General features: G+C 35.4%; 1 non-coding gene across 1 annotated transcript; it reads right to left on the bottom strand.

Moving 5' to 3' along the window:
• Nucleotides 1-641: 641 nt before the first annotated feature.
• LOC124989885 (U6 spliceosomal RNA) lies at nt 642-748 on the bottom strand. Its single transcript, XR_007109692.1, has one exon. It is a non-coding gene; the product is annotated as a U6 spliceosomal RNA (small nuclear RNA).
• Nucleotides 749-23383: the final 22635 nt, after the last annotated feature.

The following is a 23383-nucleotide window of genomic DNA, read 5'->3' as shown; positions in this document are numbered from 1 at the left end:
ATATGGAAACATGTTTTTATTTTTCTGGTAATATGTGTTCAGCATCTCTAAGCGGTCTGGGGCTTCCATCCTCCTCAAAAAACAATCCATTCCCAGTGAAACCAGGTGGTGTGTGTTCCCTTGTTAGTTGTTACTTGAATAGTTACTTATTTTTTTTATCAATATTTATAAACTTGAACCACAAGTATCAGGTGCATACTGTATAACAGGATACTGAGGTTATAGCAATGAAACTTACTGTCTTGAGAGGAAGAAATAGTCATCCATATTACTTGATTGCATTTACATAAAGAAATAATGGAAGGATAACAGAAGAAAAAGAATGAAATCATTATTTACAGGGGATGAAAACACATTTAATATTATTTTATTTTGTTAAGTATATGAAACTACTCTTCACTTAAAAAAGAAACTGAAGGCTGAGGTTATAGCTCAGTGGTAGAGCACTTGCCCAGCATGTGTGATGCACTGGATTCAATTCTCAGCACCACATATATAAGTAAAATAAAGGTCCATTGACAACTAAAAAATAAAATAAAATAAAACAATGACTAAAACTATTATAAAATTAGTATAAAAATTAAAGGAATAAGGTACAAAAATGGGGGAGTTTCAGAAGTACATTTTTTTGGAGGTCTGATAAAAATATGGAATGCTTCAAAAATTTGTATATCATCCTTGTGCAGGAGCCATGCTAATCTTTGCCATATTATTCTAATTTTAGTGTATATGATGCTAAAGGGAGTACACTGTTTTAAGCAATAAAAATCATCTTCTTTAGCAATGGAATGAAAGGGTCATTCAGTTCTAGTTTGTATAGGTTTTGAACTGAAACTTGGTTTTTAAATAAGGGTTTCTGAAATTTCCTTTGAGATTTTCTCTGCATTGCTCCTTATTACAGAAACTATGCCCATTGGTACCAGCATTACTGTATTAAGAAGCCACTCAGGTTTCGGAAAAGCAACAAGGTTAGGCAAAGAAAAATCAGAGAATTCAATAAATAGAACACAACACATATACCAGTTTCTGACCCATGTTTCCTAACAAAAGCCTTTAATAAATGTGTTTTATTATCACCTATGCCAAGTTTCACATATCATGATGGAATTTCTAAATAGTCACGTTTTGTTCTTTTAAAACAACCTTTTCTAGATAGCAGAGTGAAATACTGAGATATAAAGTCCCATCTTGGCTCCAAACTGTATATATTAAAGGAATATTGATCCTAAAATCCTAGTACAGTAAATAATTGAAGCTTTTGCCTGTACTGCCACTGGCATTGTTAGAAGTTTTGTCTTCATAATGGTCTCCAAGCAAGCATTTAAACAGTCAAACCCATTAGAACTTTATAGAGACCAACTTTGTCAACTTATCGACAGATTTTTTTAAGCACAGATCTTTTCCTGGAGTCTGATTACTTGCTGTGGCATAGGGATGAAAAAGTGCACCATATTATCCAAACACTCATTTAAAGCAGCTATAAACACCTGCCTACAAGATGAATGCAGGTGCAAAAGAGGCACAATTTTCTTACCACCTCTTATTTTTCTGTTATGCATGCACACTAGTCTGTAGTCAAAAATAGAGTATTCATTGGAGAAATGGCAGAACATGAATTCACAGTATGAATTTCCTTACTACCAATAACACCAACACCTTTCTTCATTGGCAATCAAGTTGAAAATAGTTTTCAATGTATAGAAGACTCTTTCAGAAGATGATATTTTTTAAAAAAGGTATTAGAATTCTGAAGAAGTAGTTATAGCCCATCCATGTGAAAGTATTTGTAGATTTCAGTTGAAATAACTTATTAGTAAAATTAGTGGGAATATATCACTGCATGTAATAAAATAAAGGTATTATTTTGCATTATTTAGTTAAAGAAAAAAATATCTCCTTTACTGATGAAAACTTTCTTGGAATAGTCATTGTCATGGACTAGTGTATGTGTCCCCTCACCCCAAATTCATATACTGAAATCTGAATCTCCAAGGTAATGGTATTAGGAGGTGGAAATTTTGGGAAGTAATTAGGTCATAAGGCCAGAATCTTCATGAATAGCATTAGTATCCTTATACAAGAGACGCCAGAGAGTTCTCCTCCCACTCTTTTCCCATCACGAAAGGATATAAGAAGTCTACAGTGTGCAACCTGCACCAGACCTTCATCATTTGGCACCATGACCTCAGACCTCCAACCTCCAAAGCTGAGTAAAATAACTTTTTGTTGATTGAATGCCATCCTGTCTAGGGTATTTTGTTGTAGCAGCCAGAATTAACTAAGGTAATATTGTGTTGTTGTTTAAAGAAAACAGTGCAGGCAATAAGAATATCAAAACAAAACACACTATAGGTTGTGTGACACACAGCAATTTGATAAGTTCATTGAATCAAAATCAGAATTGGATTCTGAATTTGCCACTTGTGTCTTTGTGATCTCAGATATTTCACACCTCTCCCATGCAGCTTTCTCATATAATATAATGCTATCTACCTTTTGGAATAGCATGTTACAATGTACACAAACATTTGAATTAGTTGAAAAGAACACAATATCACAAAGTTTCACTATCTACTTCACTTAAAAATTACAGTCTTATGTTGAGATGTCAGAAACCATGTTGGAACAAACCCATTATTCAGATATTTGCTTTGCTAAAATTTTCTTGCTTGTATAGAGAAAATATTAACATAATTGATAGAATTACACCATTGTCATTTTGTAAATAGAACTAAAATAAGCTGAATCCTCTAATTTTCTGTTTATCCCAACAATCTCAAGCCCAAGCAACAAAAGGTTTCTATGCATCAGTTCATCCCTTCTATCTCTCCCATCCTCACTTGAGCAGAATTTTAGAAGTAAAATCAAAACTTGTGTTTCTGATGGGACCCACCTATAGTTGGAATGGGTTCTCTGCATCCCATACAAAACAAGTGGAGTCTTCCCTCTTTGTTCAGTTCTTGCTCATGTCCTTGCCTTGATTTTTTGATGTTTTCTGGGTTGTATTCACTATTGTAATCAATGCTTAACCAGAATCCAACTTTTATAATGGAGCCCTGATACCTAGTATCTTCCTAGCAGAATGTAGACTCAATTATCTCTACCCATGTTCCTGCTACACTTCATCTGTTCATGCCCAGGCAATGGTGGAAGCCTGAAAGCAGCAATGTTACCACTTGCCTTATTGTTCATTAAATGATCCATTATTCATGCCAAAGTCACTTTCAGTTGTTAGTCTTAACTCTTATTTTACTTATAAAATCAAAGTAATTAGAAGAAAATGTCCATATCCCTACCTACATCTACACTCACATGTTCTGCCTTCTTGCTTGCTACTAGAGATGAATAATCTCCATACCCATCTAAACTAACCCATCCACATGGGCTTTGAATTCCTTTCTTTCCTACTCAAAGACATAATTCTAACAAGTCTCTTTTGTCTCTCCTAGATTATCAAATAGTTTTTCTACTAGTTTATTAATATAATAATGTTATTTTTTTACATATTAAAAAATCTTTTATTTCTCTTCTTATCTGCTCACAGGTAGTTTTCTATTGCACTATTTTCTATATTAAGATAAAAACAAAACAAAACACTTCTACATACTCTCAACACTCTGTACACTTCACCTCTGATACCTGATGTGTGGGTTTTTGTGCTTATTTTTCTTACCCATCAAATCAATTCAAATGCCTACATTGACTGGGTGTCCTACAATTTAACTCATTTCTGACACTATGTACTTGGAGATAGTGTCAGATCACATAGATTAAGGGTTCACCTGCACCAGACTGCCTACTACCTCAGACACCAATGCAAGCAGTAGGTCCCATTGCTTACAGTTTACTTACTAGATTATCAGTCCATTACAAAGGATATATCTTAGGAACAAATAGTTGGAAAATACGTGTAGCATAAGGCATGGGAGAAGGAATGTGGTGTTTACATGCTCTTTCCTAGGGTACCATCTCCATGAACTAATTTTTGTGAGTTCAGCAGTCTGGACACTCTCAGAACTACAATTCAGGAATTTCTATGGAAGCTTCATCATGCAGGCATGATCAATTACTAACTCAGTCTCCAGCTTCTCTTCCATTCCTTGAAGGTGGCATGGTCAGGCTGAAAGTTCCAATCTTCTAATCATGGTAGACCAGCCCCCCAACCAGAACCCACAAGTCACTTCACTATAACAGAAGATTTACCTATCACAAGAAATTCCAAGATGTTGAGACTTCTGTGGCAGGAACCAAGAATGAAGAATAAAAAATATATATCTTATTTTAAATCACAATATCACATTTTCCTAGAGCAGAAGCCCTTGAAAGCATTGTCTACACTATCTCCAATTGCCCTCCTAATCATCCTCTCTTCAACTTAATCCAATATGTCTTTTCTGTTCAACATTTTAAAAACTGCTCTTAACTAAGTAATCTGTGTCATCCACATTGCCAGTTATCACGTCTCTATTCTCATGCTCCTCAACCAGAGCAGTATTGGACATGGGTGAGCACATCTCTTCTTTGATACACTTCTCAATTCTGTTTCTCCAGTGGAAGACTCAGGTCTCAATCTGCAACATGCAATCCAGAAAAACAGGACTATCTTTAAATGCATCCTGGATCTAACCATACTCACCATCTCCATTGCAAACACTGAGTTAAAGTCATCACAACTCATTTCTGAATTATTGTGATGATATCCTAACTTTGTTTCCACCCTTGCCACATTAAAGTCTCTTCAACAAATCAGTCAAAACATTCCCTTTAAAATTTAAGTCAGATGATGTCCCTCTCTTCAAAATCTCCCAGTGGCTTCCCACTTATAAGGACCTGCAGGGTGTATTTGCTTATTATTTTCTTTGAGACACTCCCTCATTTGTTCAACTCTAGCACATGAATTTCGTTACTTTTCTCAAACTTGCTGCCAGGAGTCCTCCTTTTTACCTTGTGAAGTCATCTTCCTCTCACTTTCTCACTTCTGCCTCCAAATTTTCTGTGGTTATATTGTCTAAATACACATAGAAATTTAAATACATATAGGACTCCAGCTACAAGGCAGCATTAATATGTAATTTGTAGTTGGCCAGCTTCTATAATATAGGGAGGCCACCAGGAAGGAGAATAGAATGGTGCTGAGTCAGCCAATATGGTTGAAATGCACAGAAGCGAATTAACAACCAGAGTTTAGTGAGGAGACAAGGATGTGGAAAATAACCATAATGAATGTGAGAACACTGAGAGGCTTCATTTTATTGATAGAAAAATCAATAAAATAGTATACATATATTGCTAGCAATAAATCATAAGCTTTACTTTATTATTTTTAATGCATACCTGTTAAGGAAAGAGACTTTTAGATTCCAGACAACTGTGACATTGATTTAAAAAACTTAATAAAGTAAAATATCTGGATTTCTTTCAGATAACAAATCAGATCATTCCATGTACACTAACCTATTTATCAATTATACATGGTAATCTGAATAATATAACAGAAGTTTGTGAGATACACAAGCAGAATGCCAGACTTTCAAGTTCATTTATAAACACAAACATATATACTAGTTTAACTGTCACCATTCACAAAAATGACATATAAAATTTCCATTTCACAATCTCACACATTTTAAAGAACTTTCTCCAGTGCAGAACATTTGTATTGATAACAGGATGTGTAACAAAGAGATTGACAATGATATATTGGTTCAATGCCACATGCACAACCATTGACAAACTCTAAGAACCTGGTATCTGTGTATTCATAAGATAATTCAGATTCTGCTTTAAACTGAAAGTTTGTGAATGTTCAAAACAAGGTAAAAGAAGAGCAGAGCAAGTGAAAGTGAGCAGCCCATTTTGTATTTTATCCATTTCCTCATGGCAGGTTTTATAGTTCAATAATTTCAGGATCCAACAGTAACTTCAAAATACTGACTCAATATTGCTTTCTGCTACAGCTGCGTTTCTTCCACACTACCACACCAGTACTCTCGGATCCCATTCAATCACCCAGGGAACTGCCAACACAGCTCAAAAATGTTTCACCACTAGATCATTTCCAGGGTTTTGTGGTGCTTTCTGTGGAAATAGGTTACTGCTCTGTCCAATATTTCCCACACACTCTAGACTATCATTATTCACAACACTCAAACTCCAAATTATTTCAAACACCCTTTTTCCTGAGACCAGCGAAAATACCAAAATTAATTTCTCAATTGCCATTTGCAAGGTAGAATGGGAGATCTTTTTGCTGTACTTTCTTCCTAAATGTTTTTATTTTATGATTTTTATGGTGTCCTAAAAATGTTTAATAGAATGATTACTTATTGGTATTTATGATGGTGGGAATTGAAGAAGATGACTTTGATGGCCTCATTGAAGAAGAGATCCTCCAAATAGAATAAGTGCTTAATCTCAAGACTGACTTCAATCTAACAAGCAATGCTTCAAGGAGCTATTGTCTATCTTCCATCTTTTGTCAATAAGATTGTTAAAGAAGGCAATTGACAAGTACTTATTATGCATGTACTAAGAAAGATGAATATTTTGAATAGTAAGACACAAATATAATGGTAATGATTTTGTTGTAAATCATAAACACATAAAACATAACATTATGCTCTAGTATCTTAGAAGTAATTGGAAATACAGGAGCTAGAATACCAAGAACACTCCCAGCTGGGGCAGTATTTGTGATACAAGAAACACTTCTGGCTTTGGAAGGATCTGGAGATTGTAGGTCTGGGAAAATAGGTGCTGAGAATGTGAAGACCAGAGACTTAGGTGCCTCCAAGTAAAACAAAAATCATTAGCTGTTCAGAAGATAGTAAGCAGATAAATCATGTTTTACCAAAATTCTAATTGGTATGGCAGTTTTACAAATTTGAACAGGAAATTCAAGTTGAATACAGGTCTAAATGTGGGCTGAGTACAACATTCGGGATTTATATATCATATGTAAATATATTTTAAATGAGGTGGTCTGTGGGCTTTAACTGCAGAAAATGTCCCCCATTTTCACCTCATCTGAAGGCATTTGGGTTTGTAAATCAAGCTCTGAATGGTGGAACACCATTTAAAACCTTTAGATATAAGAATAACATGGAATATAGTTTCAGAAGAGTCTGGCTGTAGAGTTCAATAGGAACTAGATCAGTACATAAACTGGAATGAAGGAAATATACTAGGAGATGATAACAGCAACTTAAAGAAGAAATTATAAAAACCAGAGTCAGCATGGTGATGATAACAGAGAGGAAAGGGAATTCCTGAAGTTGGTCAGCACTTATTTGCAAGGTACTTATGAAACATCTAATATGTGTTAAAAAAATAATAACTATCTTTGTCCTCATGCAGCCTATAATTTAACATGACAAACTGGTTGCAATCAAATAACAATACAAATGAATACAAAATTGCAAGTAGTGTAAGTATAACACTTCAAAGGGTAGAACACACTAATAATAGGGGGCTTTAACTTAGATTAGTGAGGAAAACTGTAACACTTGAATTTGGATCTGAACTAATTACATGCAGAGGGGAGGTAAGTGGGTCTAGGCAGAAGATATAGCAAACAATAGTCCTCATGGTAGGAGGATCGTGGTAACTAGGAGACACTGAGAGATCAATGTGGTTCCTGCAGAGGGAGGGTAAAGGGCAAACCGTGAAGGAATCAGACCCTGCAACGTCTTATTAAGGGGATTTATATTTTTATTTATCCTAAGAAAAGTGGAAAGATTATTTGAAGGTCATATGCAGTTGAATGACAGGATCAGATTTGGATTTTAAATATATATATATAATGACTGGAGTAATAAGAAATATGTCTCAGGAAGTCATGGGCTCTCACCTAAGTACCATTGGAAAAACTAAAGTTTACACAGATAGAAGATGTGGGTGAAATAAAATATTCAGCACTTTCTAAAGTATGTATCAAGACTCACCAATGCAAAATGTCCTGAGGACACAGTGTTCCATGATCAATAACTTTGGAAAGTGTTGCATATTTTATCCCCTTTTGGGTATCTTCAGTAAATATTGCATATAAAAGGCTAATGCTGTGAGAGTATATAACAAACAAAACAAAACACAACATGTTAACTTTGTTAAACACAGAATATCACAACTATATTTGACCTTGAAACATTGCACACAGAATACCCCCTAGAAATACTGCACTTACAGAGACAGAACAGGATTTCAGAAGACAATTCAGATCAGCTTTTCATATTGCCTTTACAGAGAAGTGTTTTGTTAATTACATTTTTAAAAACTAATGTCAAAGAAATAAAAAATGAATTTAACCAGTTAGGCAATTGCAACTGCATGAAGAGGAAATAATTTTAGAACTATAAGAAACAGTGAATAATAGAGGTAGGTTTACTTCGAAGGAACAATTGTGGGGTGAAATTAATTTTAAAAATGATATATATATTGTTACATACCTCCAAAAATAAGAAATGGATCTTTCCATTTCCAGTGATAGCCAGTCTCCAAGGTGGCTTGATGACCTATGCCTCCTGCTGGTTATGCCTTTGCTTTGAACTCTCCTGCATTGAATCAGGCCTGAACTATTACCCAATAGAATATAGAGGGAGTGACAGTGAAAATTTCAAGGCTAGGTTATAGAGGATGCCACAAATTCAACCTGGGCTCTTAGGGTTTCTTGGTTGCTTACTATAAAGAAAGCCAGCTGATATGCCATGAGAACATTTATAAACCTACCCAATAGAGAGACCCAGGTGGAAGGAGATAAGATCCCTGACCAACAGCCCGCATCAAATTGCCAGCCATATCACTGAGCCCCTTACAGAAGATCCTCATGCCCCAGACAAGATTTGAGATGATTGCAGTCTCTGCTAACATATGATTGCAACTGCACAAAAAGTCATAGAGAACTGCCTGGCTGAACCCTTTCCAAATCCCTGAATTACAGAAAGCATGAGAGATGATAAAAGATTTTGTTATCTTTTATTTTGGAGTATGTTTTTTTAAAGCAGCAATAGACGGCTAACACAGAGAAATTGTTATGGAAAAAAATAATTGTTCTGAATATTTTCTTGTCAATTTAAGCCACAGAGGTATGCTTTGCCAAGTAAGCATTAATGTTTGTGGAAGCATTTTATTTGCTTTCCAAATTAGCTTATACTATACTATTCAGAAGGAAAATAAGCTCCAAGGATATCATCACCTGGTAATTTGCAGAAAAAAAAAGACTTTTAAGAACTAGATGATACATCTCATAGAAACTGACAGTTGACATTCTGGATACAAATGTATAACCCTTCTCCTTTAGCAGAAGCAAATTGTCACAGAAGTGGGTCTTCACAAGACTGTCAAATCTTGAATAGGATAAGCCTTCTCTGATGATGAATATGACATAAAGGCTTTGAAAACTCCACAAGCCACTCTGAATGAAGAGAACTTTTCACAAGGTGAAGAGAATGAATCTCACACTTTGCAGGGTCCTTTTCTTAAGAGCATCCACCATACTTACTCCACTCTGATTTTCTACATAGCCTACTCAATTAGGTTTAATAATGGAGACCTTTGATGGCACAGATAACTCATTTCCACAATCTCAACACTTCATTTTATCCATTAACTTCAGCTACCTTCCTCACATCTTACCTAAACTGCTGCTAATGGAAAAAAAGTCTTAGATGTTTTTCTTCCTTTGTCCCCCATTCTCAACCACTTTGACTCCATAAGATTGCTTCAAATCAGAGATATTTGGAGGGGAAAATGAGAAGGCATAGGTATAGAGCATACATAAGTCAAATTAGTCCTTGAGTAATTAATATTTGGCTACTTCAGTTTTTAGTATGCCCAGTTTTATTTATCTTAAAATCGTCTTGACTCAGAAACTCTGAAAAATTTTATACCAATCATAAGATGAAAGGAAATTCAAAGTTTTGTAATATTTTACCCATTTAAAAAAAAGATGTTGAACTTCCAGGTTTAGCTCCCACATGCAAAGAACTTCACTGGAAATAGCCATCCTGCCCTAACAACAAGAAAAAATGTTGAGCAAATTGAAAGTAAGTGCAAATATATAAATATATAAATATATATTTTAATCTATCAGAGAACTGAAGTCACCAGGTAAAGTCCCATCCTGAAACCTCCAGACAGGTGACTATCTCAGATGAGATCAGCTTACTGGGGTGGGAACTCCTGGAGATGTAATTGGTGCAAACACTGACAGGGTATTTAGATGAACTGCTGGAAGCCAGGGTAGACTAGCTTGAGACTGGGAATTCTCAGGGGTTAACTTTCAAGAGAGTCTCACATTTTCATGAGCCTTGTTTCCAGGAATCCCATCAGGTTCTCAAAATGAAGATTTGAAAAATCCCCTCATGTTTCCAACAGAGGGAAGAAAAATAAGGAACCATTTTGAAACATGTCCAGAGCTTCCTCCATTCCAAAGGGCTACTCTCCAAGGGAGAAGACATTAACAAATTCCTATTCTATGCAGGGGAAGGTCAATTATCTAACTCAGCCACCTTTTGTCTTACTGTCTCACCAAAGGGGAGGGAAAAGGACTAACAAACAGTAATAAGGGTCATAGTCCAGGGACACTGGACTACTGAAAGATAATGTAGTCAAAGCATTGTAGCACCTCTCTCTTTCTACACTACAGCATAGAGTGCCAGCATAATAACAGTGGATTACAACCAAAGGAACTACAAGAAACACTCTACTTAGAAGAATTCTTAGGAAAATGTGATAAACAGGGACAAAAACAAGGACAACAGAAGACACTGAGGCCTCTGGCACTTATATAGCTACAACTCTTTTAACAGAGCTCAACTCATAACCAGATAAACATAAAACCTTATTTATAGTGAAAGCTTATATACTTCAGTTTCTATTACCTGATAGATCATGTTAGGCATTCAATAAGAAATTACAGAACATGCTAAAAGGATGTGGTAGATTAAACTTCACATCCAGAAACTCCAGTGAATAGCAAGAAAAATGAAACACACCTTGAGTATATCATATCCAAACTGCAGAATACCAAAGAGAAAAATTGTGAAAGAAACTGGGAGATAAAGGAAATCTAAAATGAAATAAAGAATTGGATGATATAAGAAAGTATTTGAATCAAACTCAGATACAAAACAGAATTATGAATTATCACATAAGAAGTTGAAAATCACCATGGCTAATATTTTAAGTATTCTACTAGAAAAAGTGGATAACATGCAAGAACAGACAACAGGCATAGCAGAGAGATGCTGATTTTAAAAGAATCAAAAGGAAACACTAAAAATCAAAACCACTCTAACAGAAATGAAGTATCCCTTTGGTGAGCTCATCAGTAGATTAAATTCAGTGGTGGAAAGAATCAGTATATTGGAAGAAATCTCACTAGAAATGTCAAGAATTGAAATGCAAAGACTTACAAAAGGAAAAATAACAATACAACATTCATATCCTATAGGACAATTTCAAAAGGGATGTCATATGTTTAATTAGAATACCAGAAGGAAAAGAAAGAGGGAAGTGCAAGATATATCTGAGATAAGAATGACTGAGAATTTCCCAAAATTAATGACAAACATCAAAATACAGATCCAGAAGCCCAGAGACTTCTGGAAAAAGAGTGAAACAAACACTGCATATATCACCTTCAAATTGCAGAAAACCAAAGAAAAAATCTTGAAAAAAGTTGGAAAATAAATGTGATGCGGAAGGAGAGAGAGCCTCACTTTAAGAATTGTACTGAACTTCTGGAAAGGATGTATGGAAATGAACATAGTGGAATGAAATATTTACTTAAAGTATTGAAAGAAAAAGAAATCCACCAGCCTAGAATTCTATATCTAGTGAATTTCTTTCTCAAAGGTGAAAAGAAAAAGAGAAAAAAAAAAAAAAAAAAAAAAAGCAATGCCCTTTTCAGACAAAAACTTCCTAAAAGGAGTGTTAAAACAAGTTTTTCAGGGAAAAGAAAAGCAGTGTAGGTCAGAAACTTAGAATTACCTGAATAAATAAGAGCAAGAGAAAGCTAAAAATCTTTTAGTTTTAAAAAATATTTTACTTCTTAAGATCTCTTATGTTCTTGGATAGGCAGAATTAATATTGTCAAAATGCTCATACTACCAAAAGAGCTATACAAATTCAATGCAATTACAACTAAAATTCCAATGACAAACCTCATAGAAATAGAGAAAGCAATCATGAAATTCATTTGGAAGAATAAGAGACACAGAATAGCCAAAGTAATTCTTAGCAGAAAGAGCAAAGCAGGAGGTATCACAATACCAGACCTTCAACTATACTACAGAGCAATAGTAACAAAACCAGCATGGTATTGACACCAAAATAGACAGGTAGACCAATGGTATAAAATAGAGGACACAGAGACAAGCCCACATAAATACAGTTATCTCATACTAGACAAAGGTGCCAAAAACATATAATGGAGAAAAGATAGCCTCTTCAACAAATGGTGCTGGGAAAACTGGAAATCCATATGCAACAGAATGAAATTAAATCCCTATCTCTCACCCCACACAAAACTCAACTCAAAATGGATCAAGGACCTTGGAATCAGACCAGAGACCCTGCATCTTATAGAAGAAAATGTAGGTTCAAGTCTTCTACATGTTGGCTTAGGATCAGACTTCCTTAACAGGACTCCCATAGCACAAGAAATAAAAGCAAGAATCAATAACTGGGATAGATTCAAACTAAATAGGTTTCTCTCAGCAAAGGAAACTATCAGCAATGTGAAAAGAGAACCTACAGAGTGGGAGAATATCTTTGCCATACACACTTCAGATAGAGCACTAATCACCAGAATCTATAAAGAACTCAAAAAACTTTACACCAAAAATACAAATAACCCAATCAATAAATGGGCTAAGGAGATGAACAGACACTTCACAGAAGATCTACAAACAATCAACAGATATATGAAAAAATGTTCAACATCTCTAGTAATAAGAGAAATGCAAATCAAAACTACCCTAAGATTTCATCTCACCCCAATTAGAATGGCTATTACAAAGAATACAGGCAACAGTAGGTGTTTGCAAGGATGAGGGGTAAAAGGTACACTCACACATTGCTGGTGGGGTTGCAAATTAGTGAAGCCATTCTGGAAAGCAGTGTGGAGATTCCTTAGAAAACTTGAAATGGAACCACCATTTGACCCAGCTATACCCAAAATACTTAAAATCAGCATACTATAGTGACACAGCCACATCAATGTTTACAGCAGCTCAATTCACAATTGCTAGATTATGGAACCAACCTAGATGCCCTGTAATAGATGAATGAATAAAGAAACTATGGTATATATACACAATGGAATATTATTCAACCATAAAGAAGAATAAAATTATGGCATTTGCAGGTAAATGGATGGAATTGGAGAATTTCATGCTAAGTGAAATAAGCCAATCCCAAAAATCCAAAGGCTGAATGATTTCTCTGCTAAGTGGATGATGATACATAATAGGATTTGGAGGAAGGATGAATTGTGCAGAGAAAAATTAGGTATGGGGAGGGGGCAGGAGGAAAGAAAGATAATAGAATGAGACAAACATCATTACCCTATGTACATGTAAGATTACACAAACGGTGTGACTCCACTTCCTGTACAAGCAGAAAAATGGAAGTCGTACCCCATTTGTGTACAATGAATTAAAAAATTAATAAAAATACATATTTTCCTTCTTATTCATTGATCTAATAGATAACTATTCAAACTGATACTACCACATTGTATTGGTGATGATAGTATATGGATAAATGAAATGAAAAATGGATGCTATAAGGGTTGGAAAAGATAAATCAAGAACACTTTGTAAGATATCAGCACTAACTGAATTGGGATAGTTTTATTTGAAAATAGATTAGTCATAAATATATACTGCAAACCCTAATGCAAACTTTGAAAGTTTTATAGAAAGAAATATAATTTATCTGACAAAAAATAGTGTCACACACATAAAAAGCCTCAAACAAACCAGAGATAGAAGAGAAAAAAGGAAAGAATTAAAACAAAAGAATGAGGATAATAAATGAAAAACAAAAATATGATAGATATTAATATAACTATATCAATAATCACTTGAAATGTGAATAGTCTAAAGTTACCAATTACAAGACAGAAATTGTTAGATTAGATTTTTTTAGAAATAACCCTACACTATGTTGTTTATAAAAAAACTCACTTTAAATATATAAAAACAAGATAGGTTGAAAGTAAATTAATAGCAACACTAGTTGAATGAAAACTGGAATAGCTCTTATAATTTCAGACTAAAAAGATATAATAAAAAGGAAAATCATCAGGAAAAAGGACATTATGATAAGGAGATTAACTTACAAAGATGTATTAATCCTAACAGTTTATGCATATCACAACAGTATCAAAATGCATGAGACAAAACTAACACAACTTCAAAGAGAAATAGACAAACTCACTTTTGCAGTTGGAGTTTTTAACAAGCCTCTTTCAATAATTGGTAGAACCCGCAGGTAGAATATCAGTATGGATATAACTGATCAATAAATTGAACTAATTGTCATTTATAGTATGGTTCCATCTAGACACATCAGCATATACATTCTCTTTAAAGTGATATTAAATTGAACATGATTCAACATATACAACATCATTCTGGGCCATTTTCAATTTTTTTTTTTTTTTTTTTTTTGCAGTGCTGGGGATTGAGCCCAGGGCCTTGTGCTTGCAAGGCAAGCACTCTACCAACTGAGCTACATCCCCAGTCCATCATATCTTAACAAATTTTTAAAAACAGAAGTTATACAAAGTATGCTCATGAACCTCAATGGAATTAAGCTAGATAATAGAAATATAGCTAGAAAATTCCAAAATATTTGGAGATCAAATAATACTTATAAATAACACATGGGCCAAAGAAGAAATTACAAAAGAAATTTTAAAATATTAACTACATGATATTAAAAATAAGCATCAAATATTGTGAAATGCAGCAAAAGTAGTATAGAGAAGAAAATTTATACCATTAAATACACATAAGAGAAACAATAAGTATATAAAAATTGATCATCTAAACTCCCCCTTTGCTCTATCACAGGCTCCCACCATGATGTCCTGCCTTACCATAGGCCCAAAGCAAGGGAGCCAATCCATCATGGATTAGAATTTCCAAAACTGTGAGTCAAACTAAATCTTTTCACCTTGTAAGTTAGTGGTCTTAGATATTTCATTATAGTGGTGGGAATCTAACATAAAACTTCTAACTTCTCTCTGCTTTATCTAAAATTTTGATTATTTTCAAACAGAGATTATTAAGTAAAGTTTGTTAAGTTGTAAGATCTCTGATTCAGGTCAGTGTCCTTTGATAATGCCATACTCTGTTTTAGTTTGTATGTATTCAATAAGACAAAACAATGCTGCCTCCTGTTTAATCCCAGAGATCATTCATGTGCTCAGCTAAGACTTGCAATTGTTGTATGCCTACCTGTACTCCTTTAATGGCCCCAAACTGAAAAATGTCAAATGCCCAGGAAGAACAGCCAGACCATGGTGCATTCACACAATGGAATGCCATTGAAGAATTAATAACCTCAACTACATGTATCAGTATGGATGTTTCTCACAAACATAGCATTTACTGATTTAAGCCAGAATCAAAGAGTAGTATTTGTTTCTGTTTATATAAAATACACCCAGACAAAATTAATCCAAACTGTTAAAAGCTATTGCTATCCTTATAGGGAGCAGGCAGTACTCAAGGAGCACATGAGAAGGTTTCAGGGCAAGATTCCATTTCTTAATCTAGATGCTGGTCAGTTCAACATGTTAATATGTGTCAAGTTACATATGGTTGCATGTGAACTAAGATTTAGAGGAAGAAAGAACTCACTGGTGGGAAGGATGTCCACAATTTGGTTTCTGAGGGTTAGATGAGTAAGAAAAGTTTCCAGGAAGTTTTACTTGATATTGAGTCATAGAATTCTCCCATCGCTGCCTCTTCAAGAAACTTCTGAAGAGATTTATGTAACTTACAATGATTTTTAAGCTGAATTGTTTCAAGTGACAAAATGTGCAGATGAGCAATGAGATGAGAGCAAAAACATACTAGGATTGTGACTGAAAAGAAAAAGTCTTGTCAAACAGATTAAAAACTTTGAAAATAGCAAGTCATCTAATTATTAATAGTTCCAATCTTTCATATTTTTAACAAAATATCCTTGCATAAAGTTTTAATGAAAAATCAATAGTCTTATTTTAATGAGTTTCTTTGTTCTTAAAAATATCAAGTGTAAAATTAATTTGCATTGCTTTACCATCACCTGATGATAACAGCCAGAATTATAGGCACAGTAGTCAGCATACCCCCTCAAAAAATACTGAGACTACCACACTTAGGACCTGTGTCTATGTGAGACTATATTATTTGAGATAGACTAACATTTAAATAATACTATGCTATATAAATTATTCATAAAACACCATCAACCATCATTAATTCATAGCCATTGGTTTTTACTGAAGTCTTTAAAAGGTAAAAATCAAAGGTAGTATTGCTTTGTAAGAAATAGTTTACTCCATATTATTAACAAATACTCAGCTTAAACTTTCTTAGGATTTCCTAAGAACTTTAAAACATTATTGCTAAAATCAATAATTACAAGTGCATATTCCTGTCTTATGAACTGAAGAAAATGGTAATGATTCTAATAACTATAATAACAAAATAATTATAAAAATAACAAATATGCCTTCAACGTCTGTTCTCTAAATATTGAGCTAAACTTTAATTCAGGGTTCTTAATTCAAAGTCCAGCTGTTTTAGTCAACTTTTTTTGATGCTATGACTAAAAGACCCAACCAGAACATCTTTAGAAGAGGAAAAGTTTTCTTGAGGGATCACCGTTTCAGAGGTCTCAAGCCATAGGCCAACTCCATTCCTCAGGGCTCAGTGAGGCAGAAAATCATGGCAGAAGAATGTGGCAGACCACAGTAGCTCACACAATGACCAGAGAGCAGAGAGATTTTACTCTCCAGATACAAAATATATACACCACAGCTATGCTCCCAATGAACCACTTCCTCCAGCCACATCCCATCTGCCTCCCTCCAGTGACCACTCAGTTAATCCCATCAGGGATTAATTAACTGATTATATTAAGCTAAAACCCAATCATTTCTCCTCCAAACCTTTTTGCATTGTCTCACATGTGAACTTTTGGGGGACATCTCACATCCAAACCATAGCACCAGAAAAGTTAAAGTTTCAGAAATTTGAATGGGAGAGCTTATATCTCTATTTTTATGAACCTTTAACTGAAATTTAACTTTTCTTCCTGGGGATTCAACACAGGACCTCATACATCCTGGACAAGTGCTCTACTACTGAGATAAATCCCTAGCCCAGCATTTCTTTCAATAGAAGTACAATATCCCATTGAATATTGCATTATTATTTGTGTGTGATACTATTTTTAAAAAACTGATTGTCCTCATCATTACCTCATAAATTGAGTTGTTGGACTTATAATAGATATTTGTATTTAATGTGCAAATAATCATATATATTACTATGTCCCATGACATTTACTATTTTGATATCTGTATTTCGATATGGTTGTTTCTCTTTATAATCCTATATGTGTTATTTTTCAATGGCTCCACAGGATTCTGCGGCATAAGAAAAGATTAAGAACCCCTTAATTCTTAACCTGTGACACTAATGTTGTCACCCTCATGTCAGAACTAAGGAAAATGAAACATGGAAAGTAGGAGGACTTATTCAAGTTCACAAGAACAATAAACCCTAGGGTTAGGATAAGAACTTAGGTCCACCTAACTTCAGAATGTGTCCCCTTACCACTGGTTTGTAGACTGTTAGGAATTTAAATTCTAGGGCAGTGGCTTCTAAACTGTCGTCCACAGAGCCCTAAAGTTCTTTAAATGCCTCGGTGGGTGCATGAGAAGCAGGAGGGACTACACTACAGACAGAGCAATTCCTTCTTTATAACTTGGAGTTTCATTTAAATTTTTGCCTTTAAGATTTCTGTCCTCTACATAAGAAAACAAAAAAAGAATTTCTAAAACTCTTGCCCTAAAATAACATAATAGTATACAAATATCAGTCACAAAACAAACCTTAAAAAATCAAAAGCTAGTTAGATATTTTCATTTATTACCAGTCCAGTCAGCCAAGGCCCCAAATAAATAATTTCCCTGGGTAATTCGATCCTTCACCATTACTATTAGAATCAACTAGATTTAATAGACATCAGAGAATATCCTCAGCCCTTACTCCTCAAGGTCAACGATAGGACAGGGGAGACTCTCACTACTTGTCAAGGTTGCACCCACGCCATACCCAAGACCCTCTCTTAATTCTGTAATTTTTACAACACTGGAATAGGCTGGTATATATTCCAAAAATATCTGATGCTGGGCAGCATGCTAGACTTGGCTATAGTATATGTTTAATATATGATCACTCGACCTCATTTCTATCTTATTTTTGTTTTAAGTTAAACTGCTTGGCTTGATTACTTCCTGTGGGATTTCTGTGCATTCTATGGCACAGTTTCAAAATTCTAGATGAGGCAGACTTTTAGCTGTATGAGGACATGTTGTATGTTTGGAAGTGCTATTGTCTTCAATTAGGAAGTATTAACTTGCAGCAAGATAGGCTTTTTTTTTTTTTTTTTTTTTAAAGCATTGGCTTTTTGCCTTCAGGGATGTTTTTCAGGTTTAAAAGCACTACAGATGGGTTAAAAAAGAAAGAAAAGCATTTATCCCTTTGGTGATGGAAGTGGAAGAGCTGACTAGGTCAGAATTAGAAGTGGAAACTGATCCAGGCTTTGTTTCTGTCATTAAACACACCATTGTGACCAATAGGGATGTCATTCATTACTGTAAGTCTTCCAAGAAAATATTAAATAGGCCTTTGAATATCAAATCCCAGTGCCCCAGAATACAAAGAAACGAATGAAAAAGAACTTGAGAAATAGACACTGTTAGATAAGAGAAAGAATTTGATAAAATCAAAGGACAGTAGGACCCCAATTGTGGAACACATCTGTCCCAAAATCTTTTGAGTCAAATAGAGTATCCCTGTGCAGGCTTGTCACAGATCCTGGATTTCTTATAATTGTGAAGAGCAGTAAAGCCTTCTTCAATCCCTGACTTGCCAGTAGCTTAGGTACCTGTTCTCAAATGAAGATCTCATTACCTTGTAATCTGTTTCTTCAACCTCATTCCTACAAAACAACTCCCAGAGAATATAAATGATCTATCTGTAGTCCTGCAAATATTATTTGGCACTTTAAGCACAGATTAGTCTTCATAAACTGTACTGTACAAATGGTTATTATATAAATAAAAATAGTATAGGCAGTGGATTGGATTACCTTTGCTTCTTTCTTTTATAGATTACCTCTAATTGATAGAATGGCTAAGTTCTCTCTCCCCCACCCTTCCTTTCTTACATGAAAAAAATGAGAGAAATATCAAAGAAGAGACACAATTTAAGCAAACAGTCTCAGTAAGAGGTCCAATAAGTGCCATAGGTAAAAGGGATGGACAAAGGCGACCGGCAGGGCCAGGGGCAGAATTTCAGTAATGAGACAGGGACACAAAACCTAGGCTACTAAAGAAACACAGCATAGAAAGCGGTTCATGACTGGAAAGAACAATACCTCAGGCCTGCCTGCAACATAATTAACATCACTACCTCCCACACGCTCTGTCTCACCAACTCAATACAAAAATTTTTCCATTTCCATCTTTCCACTTTGATATTTCACCAGCATGTTCTCAACCCCAAACTGCCTCAGAATGAAACACACAAAACCTTCCCCTTCAAAATGAAACCTCTTTGTTTGCTACAATTTCCCAAAACAATACCTGGTGCATGGTGGATTTTTAGTGTACATATTAAATAAATAACTTTTTGATCATTCACTCAACATAACTTGTTGATCTCCCTAAACATTTGTATTTACATAGTGTCTTAAACTCACTATCAAACATATGCAAATACATATTAAATGGAGATACGTGTAAGGCAGTTTTTGTGGGTGGTAATGGTAACATGAATACTTTTATCCAGGAATTTATATACTAGATGAAAGGAAGAACATAGAAACAGCAGTGGAACCTTGCTGCTTTGCATGTGCTATCTGTTGAAATAAGTGATACACCCTCTACCTGTTTACAAGAAGAAGAAAAAAAAAAATCCCAAGTAGGTGGATCCAGGAAGGAAAACTTCATGGGAAGGAAAAAAAATTTGCAGTTTTTAACAAGTATATCTAACTCATTTCCCACCACCTCATAAAGTATGCACTGTGGTTACCTCCATTTTACAGATGAGGAAGCTAAGCATCTGGCAGATGGAGGTGCTCTCCTTGGGTCAAACCCCTAGTTCGTGGGATCTGGCTCTGGAGCCCATCTCCTAACTATTATGTCAAACATAATGGAGTTTAAGCATTTACTTATTACTACCAACACTGGTGATAGCTTTTAATATTGATTGTTTGCAATGTGCCAGACCTTGTGTTATGCTTTACATATTATTTTATTTTACTTGCATTACAATTTTATGAGATAGGTTCAATTATGATTCCCTTTTTACACTGGAACAAACTAAGAAAGTAATCTGCCCGAGTTTCACAGTAAAGATGGGGTGAGAGTTCAAGGTGAACCAGTCTTGCTGGAGATCCTGCACTCACCAGCTGCACAGGGAGTACAAAACTTTAAACCCAATGATATTTCCCTTTTAAAGTACTATGAGCTCTCTGAAACTTGTTTGACTGGATTCTATCCCCTCCAATTGAAGGAAAGTTGTTGTTTTTTTTTTCTGTTAGAGATTTATCTGATACAGAATTCATTGTTGCACAGAAGTTGTTACTGTAGAGTTCTGAAATCTGGGTGGGTAGGGCAGTCACCAGAAGTCCCTTCACAGCACAACATGAGTGACCATTGAAACAGGTACATGGCAGGTGTCAGTGTGGGCTTGTTTAAAATAAGATACTACAATGAGGTGACAAAATTACACTGTCTAGTCAGCTTAAAAAGCAGTGCTCTTGTTACTATTGTACAGTTTGTCTTTTAACAGACTTTCAGTAAACTTCCATGTGCCTCAGTTGCCTCTTATAACCGGGATAATAATACCCACTCTTCAGAGTCAATGCAAATATTTAAATGAAAAAACAAATCTTAGGTGTAAGGCAGCTTGGAACCCCCAGTGATTCTAGCCTCTGCTGCACGCTCCTGCTGAACTGCCGCCCGCTTGCTCGTCTGAGTTGTGGCTCACCAATAGCTCCCAGAAAAATGCACCGCAGACAGGAGGCCTCATAATAAAGAGACTTTATTATGCGGACGACTAACACGTCCGCTACAGGGTGAAAAGAAAGGAAAAAAGAGAAAGATGGCGTGTAGCTTCTCCCAGATATTGGAATCTCGCAGGCTGGAAGAAACCAATAGCAGAGGAGAATACTTGCAAGCTGACTGGTGAACCAATAGCTATCTAGCATGTTAGGACATAACATGGGAAGCAGGAAAAGGGCGGCAGCTAAAGCCGGAAATTCCTCTAACGTAAGAAGCGGGCAGAGTGCAGATTGACAGGTGGTGGGGAGGCCGGAAATTCCTGTAAGGTAAGAGGCAGGCAGAGCACAGATTGACAAGTGGTTGGGAGGCGGAGTATCAGCTTTATATTACATTAGGTACTTTGTGTAGTCCTTGGCACAGAATACATACCCAGTAAATGGTGCAATTAATATTATTATAATCCACTATAATAATTAATAATAATAATCAATGCACTTGCACCCTCCAATAACAAGAGATCCTGCCAATTGAGAACATCTGCCAGTTCTGTAGATAAGTACTTCACCTATTGATGAGGACCTCATCGATCACATGGTCAGTGGCCATGTGCACCCCAAGAACGAGAGGAGTGGAGGAATCATAGCAATGTAAAGAAGAGAATAAACTAACGTGATTCAGAAAAAAATCCAGAAGTTAAAAACAAGTATAGGGCTTAAAGTGGAGAGTCTCATTGTCATGGAGCAAGAGCTAAATCATGGTGGTTAGAAACTCTCTGTTTTAAAATTATGGCATTTGCAGGTAAATGGATGGAGTTGGAGAATATCATGCTAAGTGAGATAAGTCAATCCCAAAAAACAAAGGCTGAATGATCTCGCTGATAAGCGGATGATGATACATAATGGGGGATGGAAGGGTGGCAAGAATGGAGGGAGAATGGATTGTATAGAGGAAAAAAAGAGATGGGGAGGGGGTGGAGGAAGGAAAAACAACAGAATGAGACAAACATCATTACCCTATGTACATTATGATTACACAAATGGTGCAAATCTACTTTGTGTACAACCAGAGAAACAAAAGTTGTACCCCATTTGTGTACAATGATTCTAAATAAATAAATAAATAAATAAATAAATAAAAATTTAAAAGATTTTGACATGTGCCATCTTCCTGGGCCATTGTCTTAAGAGAAGCAAAATGACCCCTCTGTTACATGGAGCAGTACCTTACCATTGCCTATAGTGTTGTGGATACTGATACTGAGAAAACAAGAGACCAACTGCAAAGAAATCTCAGAGGTTTCCTTTTTACCCTCTCAAACCATACCTTGATGCCTCATAACCCCAATAGATGAAACCCCTATAGATGACAGTTTGCTTCATAGTATTGGGAAGATTCATATGAACAACTGAAGATTGCAGAGTTCAACAGAAAACTAATCTAGCAGAGAACAGATGTGTCAGTGAGAAAGTTCCCTCTAACAGTCCATCAAGAATTCCACTGCCTACTGGGAACTGTTGTCTTACTCTTGTTATAGAGCAGCAATTTGTTATATTAAAAAAGGGGGGATAACCTAGGTGGGAACAGGGGTATATGAGAACCTTCTGTACTTTTAGCTCTATTTTGCTGCATACCTAAAATTACTCTGAAAAAGGGAGTTTATTAAAGAAAATCAAGTGAGTGAAAACATTTAATAAAGGGGCCTTGGTATTCAGATGTTGGTTAAGCCTTATTGGAGGATACATACACATAAATTATTTTTTATTTAATCAAGATGTTCAAGGGTTTCCATAAAGTTCAGGGTGGAAGACCTAACAAACTAAAATTGTCCTATTGTGCTTTCTTCTGTGCAGTTTGTAATTTTGATTTGTGTAGTTTATTAACTCATACACAATGGCTTGGCCTCTTGTTTATTGAAGCAGAGTCACAGACAAGGCTTGCCATAGCAATATCCGTCAAAGTGACTGGCCATAAGTACACCACCAGCACCACATTCATCTGAAGGCTCTGGCAACAGAGGCAAATAAGCTTGTCCTTCTTTCCCACCTCTTGATATTTAAAGGAAGCCAACTTAACTTTCTCTTATGC

This window comes from Sciurus carolinensis, chromosome 7 (genome assembly GCF_902686445.1).
Source record: "Sciurus carolinensis chromosome 7, mSciCar1.2, whole genome shotgun sequence".
In the NCBI taxonomy this organism is placed as follows: Eukaryota; Metazoa; Chordata; class Mammalia; order Rodentia; family Sciuridae; genus Sciurus; species Sciurus carolinensis.
The sequence above is the reverse complement of the archived record's forward strand: the minus strand, read 5'-3'. Positions and strand labels throughout refer to the sequence as shown.